General features: G+C 36.7%; 1 pseudogene; it reads right to left on the bottom strand.

The window, feature by feature from the left end:
- Positions 1–13402: 13402 nt before the first annotated feature.
- LOC127562347 (alpha-enolase-like) lies at positions 13403–14820 on the bottom strand (annotated as a pseudogene).
- Between the last annotated feature and the right edge of the window lie 1871 nt (positions 14821–16691).

Here is a 16691-nt window from a genome sequence, read left to right as displayed (position 1 = left end):
GCAGCTATTTGTTGAACGCATGTATAAATAAAGGAAGCCAATTTTTTTCTTTGCCACCGAGATGAAGAGGTGAATGAATTTTGTATCACTATAATTTGTGCATCTATTTAGGGATTCAATTTGTCTTTATTGCTGAGGAGATTTTTGATGTATTATAGATGATGAAAAGAATAAAGTTTACAATTCAAGAAAGTCTTTACAAAAAGCACACAGGTTCTTAAAAGGACAACCATTATAAAGCAAAATCTTTTTTTTAAAACTGATAAATTCACATGAGCACTTAAAATTGGTCTAGATGACTGGAAGAAAAAAATAAATGCAAAAGTATAGCTCTGATTACTCAATTTTTTTTTTCCAGTCAGTTCTTCTAAGAATTCTTTGGGAGAAATAATTTTCCAAAGCTGCTGAGATGAATGTTAGATGAAGCTTAAAATGTCCCAGATAAAGGGATCTATATTGGTTGCATTCTTATCAACAGTTTGTTTATTCACTCCTATACTTGTGTATATCTTTGGAATTATAATTCAACTTTAAGCATCATTTATATTCATTGGAAGCCTATTTTTGGGTATAAGGCAAGGGTACTGGAATGAGACATGAACAGAAGGCAAAAGTACCTCTACTTTCAATTCCATTTGAAGTTAGAGGTATTATATGTTTTTAAAACTTGTGGTACCCAATCTCCATATGAATATGACCATACATGGCCAGAGAAAGACTGAGCAGATTGCTACAGCATTGTTGTAATGATGATCTTCTTTTAACTGTTAAGCTAATCATTCCTTTAAGTGGGAATATACTTTTAAAATAATAAATTAATAGAAATACAAAGATGAGCAACATGTTTTAGATGTAATAAAATATCATGAATTAGGACTCCATTAATTCAGAAATGTGAATACCTTTTTATTTGTATATTGATTTTCATTTTTGCAAAGCATTTCTATGGCCTCTAACTCCTTAGCTTCTCAGGATAAATCTGTGAAGCAGGTAAGGGAGACATGATTGTATTTTATAGATGAGGAGTCCTTGTCTCCTTATCTGTATGACTAAAACCAATTTTTAAATAGAAGAATCACTTTTGATTATTTATGGGAATTGTGTTCATTAATCAATAAATTTATAGCATAAATAAGAATTCAAGTAGGATATGTAAACTACTTAAAAGAAAAATTACAAGACTTTAAGAATACTCATTTGGATAAAATCCATTGCAAGTAATATGAGTAGGCATTTGCTAAATAGAGTTCCATTGGAATAGATAGGTATTATGCTCAAAAAGTTTCCAATATAATTTAGAGAGAAAAGCTTGGAGATGTAAAACCTATAGCCTAAGAAGTACTTCCTTTCTCATGAAAGGCTTCAATGTTAGTTTCAAGTAGACTGCATTCAGTTTGGAAGCTCTTGAAAAGTCAGATTTTTCTTAAACTCTCTTGCTTGTTCTCTTCCAACTCCCACTCTAATCTAAGATTAGGTTCGGCTTATGATGATTGTATCCTAAAAATGAATTAATTGATAGTAGGATTCATAGATTCTTACTATAAAACATAGTAGAAAGTACAAAAGAGCTATCTGTTTGCTATCCCACAAAAGATATGCTTAAACACAAAACACCCAAGCATTGAGAGATCCATAGACCTTGAAATACTTATCCAAAATAAAAGAATCACATGAGCCCTTAAACAGGTGCCAAAAATACATACAATAATCAAAGGACATATAGAAATCCATTACTTTTATTTTTACTTTTCAATTCCTGGGAGAGTGATGGACTTTCACCTTTGATTTATTCTATCTATATAATTTACAATTCTCTATTTTCTAAAAAGTCAAAGTATAAATTGGACTTCTTTGTCCTTTCACTTATAAATATCCTCTTGGGAGTGATTCATCTCTTCTTCTTTGAGTTGTTATAGAGATCATTTCTGATGGGCAACATTAGCTTGATGTTATTGGGTTTATGAAGTATAAGCCAACATCCATTTCAAGCACCTTGTTCAGTCATTTGAGCTTAGAAAAGTCAAGGGAGCCAGGTAAGTGTATCTGCAGAGAGATATTTTTCCTCAAAGTCTCGTAGCTAGTTAGAAGCTGAATCAAGTTTTAGAATACTGTTCTCCTACAGTTCACATCCATGTTCTTTTCTCTATTTCATATTACCTCCGAGTTAAAAACCCATGCAAGGCAATATAGACTTGTTGAATACTCTCACTCACCTCTTGGGCATCAGGGACAAATTCCAGTTGTGGTGGAATGCATAAAACTTGTTGATATAATAATAATAACCACAATGACTAGCTTTACATAGTGCTTTATGGTTTGCAAAGAACTTTGCTATCTCATTTAATCCTCACAAGGACTCTTTGAAGTAAGTGCTACTATTATCCCTTTCTTCCTGTTTTTCAGATAGAAAAACTGAGGCTGAAGGAGGTGAACCTTTTGCCTATGGTGATAAAGTTCATGTCTGAAGTAGGATTTGAACTCACATCTGTTTTTGGCTCTAAATACAATAATTTATCTGCCATGCTTAAGATTCTGAATTCTGATAAGTGAGGATCCTTCTACTTCTTGAATTTTCAGTTTATAAGAAATAAAAGTTCTACAAGGAACATCTGGCAATTGAGTTTTATATATAACATTTTTTTTTTCAATTACATGTAAAACCAATTTTTCACATTCATTTTTTTTTAAATTTTGAGTTCTAATTTTCTATTTCTCACATTTCCCCAATATAATATAGATTAATATAAGTACAATGTTAGTTTATCTTTTATAAAGTTATTCCAGATTCATTTTAATATGTCATTATATCAATATATCATTAAATTTTTAAACAAATCTGTTTATTTTTAATACACATTGCTTTGTGAATCATGTTGGGAGAGAAAACTCTGACCAAAGGGAAAAACCATGAGAGACAAAAAAAAAAAAAACAGAAAAAAGAAATGAACATAGCATGTGTTAATTTTCATGCAATTTCCATAGTTTTTCTAGTTGCAGATGGCATTTTCTGTCCAACTATTAGAATTGCTTTGGATCATTGAACCACTGAGAAGAATCAAATCTTTCATAAGACATAAGACTAAGATATAAGTACATTCTTGCTGTTGTTATATATAATGTATTCCTGGTTCTGCTTGTTTTGCTCAACATCAATTTATATAAATCTTTCCAGGCCTTTCTAAAATCAGCTTTTTCATCATTTTTTAAATAGAACAATAATATTTCATTATCATCATAATAGCACAACTTTTCAGATATTCCCCAACTGATGGCATTTATTCATTTTTCAATTTTTTTTGCCACCACAAAAAGAGTTACTGCAAACATTTTTACACATGTGGGTCACTTCCCCTTCTTTATTATTTTCTTGAAATACAGACTCAGTAGTGGCACTGATGGATCAAAGGTTATATACATGCTTTGATAGTCCTTTGGGCACAGTTTCTGATTGCTCTCTGGAATGGTTGGATTATTTCACAACTCTACCAACAATGCATTAGTGTCCTAGTTTCCTACATCCCCTCTGATATTTATCATTATTTTTCCTTGTCATTTTAGCAGACCTGAGAGGTATGAGATGGTACCTCAGAGTTGTTTTATTTGCATTTCTCTAATCAGTAGTGATTTAGAGCATTTTTACACATAACATATAACTTTCATTATCTGAAGATTGTCTGTTCATATCTTTTATCCATTTATCAATTGGAGAATGACTTGTATTCTATAAATTTGACAGTTTTTTTTAAACATATTTTAAAAATGAGACCATTATCAGAAACACAGGCTGTATAGAGTTTTCCCCAGATTTGTACTTCTCTTTTAATCTTGATTCTGTTAGTTTTGTTTGTGCAAAACCTTTTTAACTTCATGTAATCAAAACTGTCCATTTTGCCTTTCATAATATTCTCCAGTTTTTTGGCCATTAAGTCCTTCCTTCTCCAGAGAGCTAATAGGTAAATAATCCCTTGCTCCCCTAATTTGTTTATGGTATCATCTTTTATGCCCAAATTTTGGTGGTAAGTTCGCCCTTTTCATTTTTGATGCTGGAAATATTTTTTCTTTCCCTATTCTAATCAAATTAACCAAAAGTTTATCTATTTCAACTTTTTTTTTCATAAAACCAACTCTTAGTTTTAGTTATTAGTTCAATAGTCCTCTTAATTTCAATTTTATTAATCTCTCCTTTGAGTTTCAGAATTTCTCATTTGGTATTTAATTGAAATGTTTTAATTTTTTTTCTATCCTGCTCAATTCATTGATCTTCTCTTTCTCTATTTTATTCATGTAACTATTTAGAAATCTAAAATTTCCTCTAAGAACTGCTTTGACTGCATTTCATAGGTTTTGTAATGTTGTCTCATTATTGTTATCCTCTTGGATGAAATGATGAATTGTTTCTGTGGTTTGTTTTTTGACCCACTCATTATTTTAGAATTAGATTTTTTAAATTTGATTTTTAATATATCTTTCCAAGCCCTTTTAATGAATATAACTTATTGCATTGTTGTCTCAAAAGGAAGCATTTAATATTTCTGTCTTTTTGATTTTGATTGTGAGGTTTTTATATTATACCTATATTTATATAATACTTATATTATATATACCTATTATTTACATTATACCTATTTATATTATACCTATTATATATTATACCTATATTATAATATAGGTATGCCTATATTATACCTATCAATTTTTATGTAGGTGCAATGTACTGCTGAAAAAAAGGTGTATTCCTTTCTGTCTCTATTCAATTTTCTCCAGAGGTCTCTCATAGCTAGGTTTTCTAGGATTCTATTAATCTCCTTAGTTTCTTTTTTGTCTATTTTGTGGTTAGTTTTGTATGATTTTGAAAGGGGAAATTGAGGTCCCCCACTAATATAATTTTGCTGTCTCTTTCTTTCTGTACCTTGTTTAAAACCTTCTTTAGGAATTTGGTTGCTCTTACTACTTGGTACATATACATTTAGTATCATTACAACTTCATTGTTTATGATATCTTTTATCAAGATTTACTTTTCTTCCTTCTCTCTTTCAATGAAATCTATTTTTACCTTATCTGAGACCAGAATTGCTATCCCTGCTTTTTTTATCTTTAGCTGATGCATAATAAATTCAGCCTTTTACCCTTACTCTGTATGTGTCTCTCTGTGCCAAATGTGTTTCTTGTAAACAACATATTGTAGGTTTCTGTTTTTTAATGCACTCTGCTATTTGTTTCTTTTTAATGGGAGAGAGCACCCCATTAACATTCACAGTTATGATTATTAGTTCTGTATGTCCCTCCATCCTTTTTTCCCCCAGTATATACTTTTGTTCTTTCTTTCCATCCTGTCCTTAGAACTGTTTTTTTACTTACCCCATCCACTATCTTATCTCCTATCAGCCTTCCTCTTTTTTAGTAGTATTTTTTAACTCATTCCACCCACTACATTATCTTCTATCCCCTCTCCCTTCTCTTGGTAGTGTTTTTTAAACCTATCTCAAATACTATTTTATCTTTTATCACCTCTTCCCCCCTTCTCTTACCTTTTCTGCTTCCTTTCCAACCTGTTCTTCCCTTTTCTTTCCTCGTTCTCCTCCTACTTCTTTATAGGGGTAGATAAATTTCTATACCAAAACTGATGAGCTCAAGCTTTAGAAAATGCTCATCTCCCTCCCTTCTTTCCCTTTGTTGTAATAGGTCTTTTGAGCCTCTTCATGTAATCTAATTTGTCCCATTATACCTCTCTTTTCCTCTTTTCCCAGTACAATCCTTTTTCCACCCCTTAATATATATATATTTAAATCATCAAATCAGAATCTATTCATAACCACACCCTTTGTCTCTGGTGCCTTCCTCTGTCTGTCCAGTGACATATACAGTTCTCAAAGGTTACATATATCATTTTTCCATTTAGGGAGGTAATGAGGTTAACTTTTAAATAATATATAATTTTCCCTGTTTACCTTTCAATGCTTTTCTTGAGTCCTGTGTTGATTAAATTTTCTGTTTAGTTCTTTTTGTTCAATAGAAATGATTAAAAGTCTCTGACCTCACTGAAGATTCATTGCTTCCCGTAAAAGATGAAGAAAGATGAAGTCTCACTGGGTAGTTAAATCTTGATTGTAACCCTAGATTCTTTGCCTTCCAGAATATGATATTCCAGGCCCTCTAATTATTTATTGTAGAAGCTGCCAGATTCTGGGTAATCCTGACGCTCCTTTGTGATGACCGCTTCAGCACTCTGGATACTTTAGAATCAGCTAGAGTCATGATCAGTAAAAGTCCTTGATCTTTATTCTTTTTGGATATAAATGGAATGGCAATATGAAGTGAGAGCAATTGCTACATGAATCTGTCCAGGAGTCACTCTGGCTTTCTCATTCCACTCTTTGTTTCCTGCTCCCAAAATCTCTCTATAGGCCAACAGATCAAGCCAGCACCGATTGGCAGGGCGGACCATTTTCCAAGCAAATGCTAATAGAGTATTGTCCATTTTGGTAATTAGCTTTGAGTGCTTGGACCTCAGTGCATCTACTCAGTTTCAGCCCATTACACCTCATGCTTTCTTTTGTTTTAGAATACAGGTGGTCATGCCATCCCTCACCTCTCAGGAAAGTAACTTCCCCAAGGGGAGGTGATCATGCCCTACCTGACATCTCAGGAAGGGAAATGAAAAACACCAAAGGAAGTGGGGATTGCTAACAGGTTTCTGGGCTGAAGGATCTCATTAGAAACAGGTTTGCACAAATCCATCAGCATAGGGGGTATTACAGAAGCACATGGCAATAATGCACAGGCTATTAGTGATGTCTCTCCCCACAGTCAGTGCAAGTTCAATATGGTGTAACAAACATGAATTGTACATGCAAGTAGTGGTATAACAAATAATATAAATTAACATGGTATTGTAAAAAATTTCCAGAAGTCCTAGAAGGAGAATATGTAAACAACAGTCACACATATACCTTTTTCAGCAGCCAAGAGAGTCCAAAACCAATCTATTGTTCATTGCTTCATGTGTCAGTGAATCTAATGATCCCTGCAAGTTTTTGAAGTCCTGCAACAGTCTTTTTATGTGTTAGGGAATCCAATGATTCCAGCAGATTTTGAAGTCCTGCAACAGTCTTATCATTTCTCAGAAAATCCAATGATTCCTGAGGGCTTTCAAGTCCTACAAGAGTCTTATCATGTCCAGAGAATCCAATGATTTCTGAGGATTTTCAAGTCCTACAACAGTCTTATGTCTCAGAGAATCCAATGATTCCTGAGGGTTTTCAAGTCCAACAATTTTTGATGTCCATGATTCAAATGCCATAACTACCATGCTCTTTTAGTGGTGGGCACAGTCAGCAATGGTACCACGCGATGTTTCTTGGGTCTTCTCCTTCATTTCAAGAGTCTGCTCTGTCTCTCTGCCATGGACAAGGCAAATATGGCTCGTTGGCACCCATCTGATTCGTTCTCCACCTGTAGAGATACAAGCAAACCCTCTCCCCCAAGCAGTTAATCTATCTCATCCCTTCCATTCACCACGTTCTGGGTCTCTCCACATTACCTGGTGATTATCTAAAGACAGTGGAGCTGCTCACACTGGACACTGCCCTTCTGGTGGGTTATAAAACCTGTCTGCCGGAGCTAGTGCATCTTTGTCAAAAATCAAGAAGTTAATAGTGTAAAGAGCTAGATTTAGAAGTTCTCTAGGGTTACCTGTGGCTCCCCCTTTCTTTTGTTTTTGGAGCAGCGTCTTAATGTCTCTGTTTCTCTTCTCTACTACTACCTGTCCTTGAGAATTAAAGAATATGCCAGTGTTGTGTAAAATCTTATACTGTGCACAAAAGTGTGCAAAATGTTTAGAAGTGTATGTAGGTCCATTATCTGTTTTTATTGCTTGTGGCGCACCCATAATAGCAAATGCTTAGATTAGGAATTCAGTGACCACTCGGGCTGTCTCTTTTGCTGCTGGTATAGCAAAGATGAATCCTGAAAAGGTGTCTATCACAATGTGGATAAAAGATAGGCGATCAAAAGATTTATAATAGGTCACATCCATTTGCCAAATTTCATTGGGTCTCAAAGCACGTGGGTTCTTCCCTGGAGGGAGCATAGGAGCATAGAAAGGAAGGCAAGTCATACAAGCTTTTACTATGGTCCTAGTTTCCTCTCTTGTTATTCCAAATTGTAAACATAAAGCTCGAGCAGCCCGATGGTATTTAGAATGAGATTCCTGGGCTTCTTGAAATAAAGGAGTATTGACCAACATAGTTAGAAGGCTATCTGCCTTTGAATTACAATAAAAAATAGGACCTGGATTCTTTCTCACTTGCTTTTGAAGTTTCTTAAAGAGCTGATATATATTAGAGGCTACAAATTTTATTTGGGCTGTGGCAATTCTTTGTACCACACCTACTGAACAGACTGAATCAGATATTATATTTATATCTCCTGGATAATAAGAGCTAGAATTATTGCATACAATTCATTCTGCTGAATGGACTGAAAAGGAGTTCTGACTACTCTATAGTTAAGTCACAAGAGTATATTATGTTTGGATGCATCTTTAAAGATCGTTGGTCCTTTAAGAGGAACTTTAGAAACCTTTTCTTCAATAATTCATCACCAATTATGTAATAGTCTGATTATCTTTAATGGAGACCAGTGTGTAAAATTTGGAGCCATGGCTAATAAAATTTGCCACTCTGGGATGGTCTCACAGCATACATTAATTTGTACATTGGTATAAAAGGTATATATCTTGTCAGGTCTTATCCCAGATAATTATTCTGCTCGTTTAATGGCCTTTAATAAAATTCTAGCCACAAGCACTGGATAAGGAGTAAGGCTTTGTTCTGGTTCTGCTGAGAGATTCACTCCCTCTGTCATACTGTCTCCTTGATGAAGGACTGCTGTGAGGGCCTCTTGTGTAGCAAAAACTAATATTTCCAAATATTTTTGAGTGACTCTTTCAACCACATTGGATAAAGCCAGTTCAATTTCTCTCAAAGCCTCTTCAACTTCTTTTGCAAGATGGCATGGTGAATTTAAAGCACTGTCTCCCCTTAAAATATCATATAAAGGTTGCAGTTGATAGGTAGTCAAGCCTAACACTGGTTGCATCCATTGGATATCTCTTGTCAATTTCTGAAAATCATTTAAGGTGTTTAGCTTCTCTGTTCTTAAGGATAGTTTTTGTATTGTAAGCACCTTACAGTATGTTTCATATCATAAATATTGAAAAGGAGCATGTCTTTGAATTTTTTCTAGAGTTACGTGCAATTTGTAGTATCTTAGTGTTTCCACGGTCTTTTGTATTCATGCTTCTAACATTTGTTCCTCAGGTGCACATCCCAATATATCATCCATATAATGTAATAATATTATTTTTGGAAATGCTTTTCTTACTGGAGTAAGAGCAGCAGCAACATACATTTGACACATAGTAGGGCTGTTTTTCATTCCCTGAGGCAAAACTGTCCATTGATATCTTTTATAAGGCTCACCTAAGTTAACGCTGGACACTGAAAAGGCAAATCTTTTCATATCCTCCTTATCTGGATAGAATAGAAACAATCCTTAATGTCTATAACCCAAAGAGGCCATTCTCTAGGCAATTGAGTAGGAAATGGAAGTCCAGGCTGAAGAGTTCCCATACTTTACATATGTTCATTTATCTTTCTTAAATCAGTCAACATTCTCCATTTTCCAGATTTCTTTTTTACAACAAATATTGGGGAACTCCAAGGACTTAGAGAAGGTTGTAAGTGTCCTTGGTCAAGTTGCTCTTGTATTATATCTAATAAGGCCTGAATTTTATTGCTACCTAAGGGCTATTGTTCTATCCACACTGGTGTATTAGTTTTCCATTGGATAGAAATAGGTGAAAGTGGTAGCAGGCCTTCAACAGCAGCCCTGCCTAAAAAACTGAAGTACTCATTTTTAAACCAAATTGTTGCAAAATTTCTCTTCCCCACAGATTGATGGAGACTTTTTCAACTATAAAAGGAGTAAAAACTCTTGTTTTGCCTTCAAAAGTCCATCTCATAGGGGCAGCACTAACTTCAGCTGCTATTGATCCTCCTATGCCAGACATGTAGGTGTCTGCCTTAATCTTTGGCCAATGACTGGGTCAGTTGGTACCTCTAATGACTGTACAATCTGCACCAGTGTCTACCAATCCTTCTAATGGTAGGCCATTTATATAGATAGTGAGTATAGGTCGGTCAGCTGTCACAGCTGCTGTCCTGGATTTTGTTGCTTGGAATCAGAATCTGGGTGACTATCACCAGGTTGCTTATTAGGATTCTATATAAGTAAACCGGATGCTACTACTTCTCCTGGGTAATAAGTTACACATTGTCTACCTGTATTAGTGACTGGGATATTGTCTACACATTCCCCAGTTTCCCACATCAGTGTATGGATGGACACTGTTTTGTAAGTGCTCTCAGGAGATGAAATGATCAAGCCTAGTGTGCCTGGAGGCAAGGGATCCATAGGCTGGAGAGGAACAGATTTCACCTCTCCAGGGAGTATCTCAGTTGTTCCAGCTGCATACAGCTCTATTCTCCCCAATTGTAATTCCTTTCTCCCATCAGGTTGCTTCCTGGCTGATTGATTGTATAATCCCTTTCTCCCATCAGATGGCTTCCTGGCTGAATGGTCATGTCTGGCTACTGGACTTCTAGGCATTCTTTGGGTGTAGCATTAGCTGCCATCATGCAACAGATTTTTTTTTGCCTGGGGCCCTGAGGCTGGGCCCCTCATCCTATTTCCCTTAATCTGTCTACATTCAGAGGCCCAATGGAAGCCTCTGTTGCATTTTGGACATTTTGGGTATTGGGTCTTGTTCTCCCACCTTTTTTTCTCATTCTGTCTCTATGCCAACATTGAACTTTCAGATGTCCTACTTTACCACATTGAAAGCATTGACGAGTCTCTCTGGAAATCCCTTGCTAGAAGGGACCCTGTCTTCTCATATTGGGATCTTGGGAAGTCTGCATCATAGCCTGGCTATAAAAGGCATTTATGTCCATTGTGGCACAGCGTCTTATGAGCTCCTCTAAAGGAGCATCCTTACGCAGTCTTAGTGTAATTCTTTTGCAAACCTCATTAGCATTTTCCTTAGCAAGTTGCCTTATCAAAATATCTTTACTGTATTTTCACCATTAGTTCATACAACAGCTGTCTGCAAATGTCCCACAAAATCAGCAAAGGGTTTATTTGGTCTTGTGTTATTTTTGTGAAGGCCTCACTCTTGTCGTTTTTATTGGAGAAGGAAGCCCATGGGCTTTGATAGCAGCAGCAGCAGTAATTTGCCCATATGCTGCTAAGGGGTTATTAATCACTACTGAAATTTCTGAATAAGAACCTACACCTGTTAGTTGGTCACAGGTGATTGGTGGATTAACTCCACTTTGACTATTTTGTTGGGCTTGTATCCTACAGAGCTCACTATATTCAGAAAGCCACAAGTAGTTTTGTCTAGGTTCTAGGCATACCCTTGCTATAGATTTCCAGTCCCTAGTGTTAAGACTTCATAAGCCAAATTCTGTAATAACATCTTAACATAAGCTGATGTAGCCCCATAAAGAGTGCAAGTCTTTTTCAGGTCTTTGAGGATTTCTACATCAAAAGGAGCATATCTTCTACTTTCTTGACTGGAAGAATTAAACTGTTGAATCACAGGATACATACCCACTTTCAGATCACCTATATCCCTCCCTTCCTCAGTGGCTTTCAGTACTGCCTGTTGCAATCTAGTCATAGGAGGGGGTGATTGCTGGGGGGTCAGGGGAGGTGCTGGTGGTGTCACTGCCCCTCCTACTATTTCTCCCCTCCCTCCATCTTGGAAGGTGAAGTTGATGGAGGAAGGTCAATTATCTGCTCCGGAGGCAGGGTTGAAGCTTCCTGGTGGGATGGAAAGTTACCACACCCTTGAACCTCACTTAAATCTCCATGCCATGTGGGGATATTGTCGTTAATCTGTTTATTGTCTTCCTCTTTTTCCTCAGACTTCTTCATCTGGCTGTTCTAGAAATTTTCTTTTTTCTATAACTTGCAGGATTCTTTAAGGCCAATTGTATCATGTTGTATACATAGAATACTTTGATGGAAAGTGAACGAGGATCTTTATCATTGTAGTTTTCACATTGTTGTTGTCCTACAAGTTTCCAATTATCTGGCATAATTTCTTCTTCCTTTAAGAACCAAGGGGATGTGTGTTCTAATGTACCCAAGAGTCTAGCGATCTGTTCCCAAGTTATAATTAAGCCTTGCCCCTTGATCAAGTTAAGCATGCTTTCTATAGTGCCCCTTCGGGGTGGGGGAGAATCTTTTCCCAATATTTGCCCCATTTCAGGCAGAAAAGGTTTCTAGTTTAGCCCTTTATAAAGCAAGTCCCCTGTTTGTCTATTAAAATACTCACCTAATTTCCTGGTCACCAGAGACTTCTTTAGTGAAAGTAGGACCCTTGGTTCCATGATGGGTGCCAAATATGATGACCACTTTAGCACCCTGGATACTTTAGAATCAGCCAGAGTCATGATCAGTAAAAGTCCTTGATCTTTATTCTTTTTGGATGTGAATGGAATGGCGATATGAAGTGAGAACAATTGCAACACGAATCCAGGAGTCACTCTGGCTTTCTTACTCCACCCTTTGTTTCCTCCTCCCAAAATCTCTCTATAGGCCAATAGGTCAAGCCAGCACCGAATGGTAGGGTGGGCCATTTTCCAAGCAAATGCTAATAGAGTATTGTCCAATTGGTAATTAGCCTTAAGTGCTCGGACCTCAGTGCATCTACTCACTTTCAGCCCATTACACTCCTTGATATTTGAATTGTTCTTGTCTGGTACCTTGCATTATTTTTTTCCTTGAGATTATAGTTCTGGGGTTTTGCAAAAATTTTCCTTGGGGTTTCCTTATGGGATCTCTTTCTGAAGGTGATCAATGGATTCTTTCAATGAGTATTTCAGCCTTTGTTTCTAGAATATTGGTGATGTTTTTCTTTTTTCTTTTTCTTTTTTCCAGAGAGTTACTGAATACTTTTATCTGCACAGAGAAGCCACTAGGGATCTGTCCGTGGGCTTGTTGGGGCTGCACCACAAATATATGGCTCCATGTACCAACATGGGGAGGGATGAGAACAGGTCACTTTAGCCCAGTCACAAGACAGTAAGGCTTTCTGACAGAGTGTCAGGTGCAGATGATCAGGGAAGTCTCTAATAAGACAGTTCTAAGGAAGTGGTGAGAACATTGGAGAGGTGGAGGGGAGAGGGAAGTTACACAGTAGAGCCCCCTGCCCCCAGAATAAAACTGGTCTAGTACTTGGTGCTGCCCACTCACAGGACAGGAGCAGACTTCTATGGAGGTGACTGGAGCCTGCTAGCTTTTAGCTTGGAGGCTTCCCTGCCAAGCAGTTTACTTGGCCTGAGGATTTTGGAAGTTCCTTTCAGCAAACCTAGACTTGCTGCCCAGCTCTTCCTTGATTCTAAGAATCTGGTTATACTTGGTTAGATGCTCAGATCAGCCAAGGGGCACCAGTCTTGATCTGCCCAGTGCAGAAACACACCACCAGGTCTGCAATGAAGGTATCTTCAGTCTCTCCAGAATGATGGGAAACCATTACTCCCCACCATTGGACTGGGCCAGCTTGCACACCTGGATAGAGTGGGTCACAGAGCCAATCTGGTTCACTTTGAGGAGGAGGCAGTTGTGGGCTTTCTCATTCACAGCCTTTTTCATGTGCTTGGGATTGGTCACTATGAGATCATTCCCTATCACCTGGATGCCTGCAGTAGCAGTGAAATCTTTCCAAGCTTCCCAATCATCCTGGTCAAAGGGATCTTCAATGGACACTATTGGATAGTCCTTGATGAAGTTCTTGTAGAGGTCCCTGAGCTCAGAAGGAGAAATGTATTGGCTGGAATCATCAGGAGACTTGAAGTCCAAGTCATATTTCCCAGAGCAGAAGACTTCTGAGGCAGCCACATCCATGCCAATCACAACCTTACCAGTATAACTGGCTTTACCAACTCCGGAGCTTCTTTATTCTCTAGGATGTTAGGAGCAAAGCCACCCTCGTCCCCTACATTAGTGGCATCCTGTCCATATTTCTGCTGAATCATGTTCTTCAGGTTGTGGTAGACCTCAGCCCCAATGTGCATGTTATCCTTGAAGGTGGATGCCCCAACAGGGAGGATCATGAACTCCTACATGGCCAACTTGTTACCAGCATGGGAGCCACTATTGATCACATTGAAAGCTGGAACTGGAAGGATGACTTCACTATTGCCTGAAAGGTCAGCAATATGGTGGTATAGGGAGACATCTTTCTCAACAGTTCCAGACTTACAAACAGCCAGAGCCACTCCCAATATGGCATTTGTACCAAATTTAGATTTATTGTTGGAGCTGTCCATCTCTATCATCAACTTATCGATTTTCTCCTGTTCTACAACATTCAGTTTCTTGCTAACCAGGCTCAGGGCAATAGTTTTACTGATGTGCTCAACTGCTTTTGAGACCCCTTTCCCCATATAGCAGGTCTTATCATTGTCCCAGAGCTCCAGGGCTTCATGGACACTAGTGAAAGCACCACTGGGCACAGCAGCTTGGAAGAGACCTTTTCCAGTGAAGAGATCAACTTTAACAGTGGGGTTTCCATGAGAGTCAAAGATCTCTCTGGCATAGATCTTGAGGACAGACATGTTGAATTTCTGGACAGGGTTTCCTCTGCTGGGCTCAGAGAACAGAGGCCTAGTGGTGTTGTTTTTCTTAACAATGTCTTGAAGAAGGCTGTCCAGGCTTTTTTTTTTTATTATTTTATTTTATTTTTTTATTTTTATATCATGGCCTTCAGGTAGGCCAATAAATTTTAAATTGACTTTTCTGGATCTATTTTCCAGGTTGGATGTTTTTCCAATGATGTAGTTCATATTTTTTCCTCTTTTTCATTCTTTTTAGTTTGATTCATTCTTGGAGTCTTATAGAGTCATTAGCTTCTGTTTGCCTCATTCCAGTTTTAAATGTGTGATTTTCTTAAGTTAGCTTTTGTATCTCTTTTTACATTTGGTTAATTTTACTATTTAAAGTGTTGTTTTCTTCAGATAATTTTTTCCTATCTTTTCCAAGCTGTTGGTTCTCTCTTGCATATATCTTATATCTCATTTCTTTTCTCATTTTTTCTTCTCACTCTCTTATTTATCTTTTACAGTCTTTTATGAGCATTTCCAAGAAACTCCTTTGAGCTTGAGACCAATTTATATCCCTCTTTGCATTTTCCTATGTGGACATTTTGTATACACATGAGTTTGTGTTTTGGTCTTCCTTGTCACCATAGTAGCTTTCTATGGTCAAGATTCTTTTCTCTTTCTTGCTCATTTTCTTTGGGTATTTCCTCTTTTTTACTTTCTTAGTTGAACTCTGTGCCTGGGGTAAAGGGGGTGCTACCCTAAGCTTCCGGTGCAGCTCTGATTCTTGGATTTGAGCACAGAGGCCCTTGTGTTTTCAGAGGAATAGCTTTGCTTGCTCTTCAGGAAGCAGTCTGTTTTCCCAGATTTTGCCTTCTGAGCTGGGACTGAAAGTTTCCCCACTGATTTTGCTTCTATTTGGTGAGTCAATTATATGTATATAAGCTTAGGTTAATTTTGGCATTATTTGGTGAGCTACCTTCTTTTTCTCCCAATGTTTATCTGTTTGAGGCATCATAGAGCATCAGAGTCATAATACTGCTTCACTTTATTATCCCTCCCCTCTTTATAAAATCAGCAACATGAGACCTGAGATGGTTAATCCATTCTATGATATTTTATAGATAGCTCTAATTATTCTTAAACATGTATTAAAAACTTATATACTATCTCATCAGTTACTACATTTTGCTTTGTATCATATCTATGTATTTGTCTTATGTCTTATGCTAAATTGTAAGGTCCTTGAAAGCAGGAATTATATGCTAGGCCTCTTTATATTCCCCACAGTTCTTAATACACAGTGCATCCCAAAAGTCTTAATACAGCTTTAAACTTTAATAACTTCAGAAATATAAATCCTACAAACTTACAAAAAGTTCAAAATATTAATGATTTAAATACTTGTATATTTATTATTAAAATTCACCATATCTACAATGTGCAATGTCTTTAAATTATGAAAATATTTTTATTTCATAAATTCAAAATGAAATACACATAATTTTTGGAAAAAGAACCTATATAATAGGCAAGGAAATAGAAGCTGGGGTAAGAAGTTAAGCAGTTTTTGCCCTCAAGGAATTTGTGTTTTATGGAGGATGGAGTGTAGGGCAAAATAAAAATATAGAAAGAAATAACGCTGTGTGTGTATGTATGCATGTTTATACATACACACTTATGCATTTATGTGTGTGTGTGTGTGTGTGTGTGTGTGTGTGTGTGTGTGTGTGATTAAGAGGAAAGGGTACCAGGAACTTGAGGAACAAGACAGGTATTTGAGCTGAACCTTGAAAAAAAGTAGAAGAAAGCTACCTTCTACAAGGTGGAGGTAAGGAATAAATGCATTTTAGATATGGAACAGATTTTATTGTCATGTGTGGGCAACAGTGTTAAAAGATTCAAATAAGATAATAAATTTAAAACATTTTGCAAATAAGTACTATACAAATAACTGTTATTATTATTATTATTAACAATCTAGAGTCCCCAAACCTTTAGTGTGGTGATGATTCTAT

Source organism: Antechinus flavipes, chromosome 4, assembly GCF_016432865.1.
Source record: "Antechinus flavipes isolate AdamAnt ecotype Samford, QLD, Australia chromosome 4, AdamAnt_v2, whole genome shotgun sequence".
In the NCBI taxonomy this organism is placed as follows: Eukaryota; Metazoa; Chordata; class Mammalia; order Dasyuromorphia; family Dasyuridae; genus Antechinus; species Antechinus flavipes.
The sequence above is the reverse complement of the archived record's forward strand: the minus strand, read 5'-3'. Positions and strand labels throughout refer to the sequence as shown.